Source organism: Pseudophryne corroboree, chromosome 6 (genome assembly GCF_028390025.1).
Source record: "Pseudophryne corroboree isolate aPseCor3 chromosome 6, aPseCor3.hap2, whole genome shotgun sequence".
Taxonomy (NCBI): domain Eukaryota; kingdom Metazoa; phylum Chordata; class Amphibia; order Anura; family Myobatrachidae; genus Pseudophryne; species Pseudophryne corroboree.
In genome coordinates this window covers 452,299,606-452,300,505 of record NC_086449.1, presented here as the reverse complement: position 1 = coordinate 452,300,505, position 900 = coordinate 452,299,606, and positions in this window count along the sequence as shown.

Below are 900 nucleotides of genomic sequence, written 5' to 3'. Positions count from 1 at the left end.
CTGATGGCGTACCCTTTCCCGCCAGAGGATAAGTTACGCTGGGAGATATCCCCTAGGGTGGATAAGGCGCTCACACGGTTGTCAAAAAAGGTGGCACTGCCGTTTTAGGAACGGCCACTTTGAAGGTACCTGTTGATAAAAAGCAGGAGGCTATCCTGAAGTCTGTATTTACACACTCAGGTACTAGACTGAGACCTGCAGATCGTGCTGCTGCAGCGTGGTCGGTGACCCTGTCAAACATAAGAACATATTAAAGACGTCATCTTATATATGAGGGATGCACAGAGGGATATTTTGCCGGCTGGCATCCAAAATGAATGTAATGTCCATTCTGTCAGGAGGGTATTAGAGACCTGTCACTGGACAGGTGATGCTGACTTTAAAAGGCGCATAGAGATTCTGCCTTATAAGGGTGAGGAATTATTTGGGGATGGTCTCTGGGAACTCGTATCCACAGCAACAGCTGGGAAGAAATATTTTTACCTCAGGTTTCCTCACAGACTAAGAAAGCACTGTATTATCAGGTACAGTCCTTTCGGCTTCAGAAAAGCAAGCGGGTCAAAGGCGCTTCCTTTCTGTACAGAGACATGGGAAGAGGGAAAAAGCTGCACCAGTCAGCCTGTTCCCAGAATCAAAATCCTTCTCTCGCTTCCTCTGAGTCCACAGCATGACGCGGGGGCTCCACAGGCGTAGCCAGGTACGGTGGGGGGCCGTCTCAAAAATGTCAGCGATCAGTGGGCTCGCTCACAGGTGGATCCCTGTTTCATTCAAGTAGTATTTCAGGGGTACAAGCTGGAATTCGAGATGTCTTCCCCCCGCCGTTTCCTCAAATATGCCTTGCCGACAACTCCCTCAGGCAGGGAGGCTACGCTAGAGGCAATTAATAAGCTGTATTCCCAG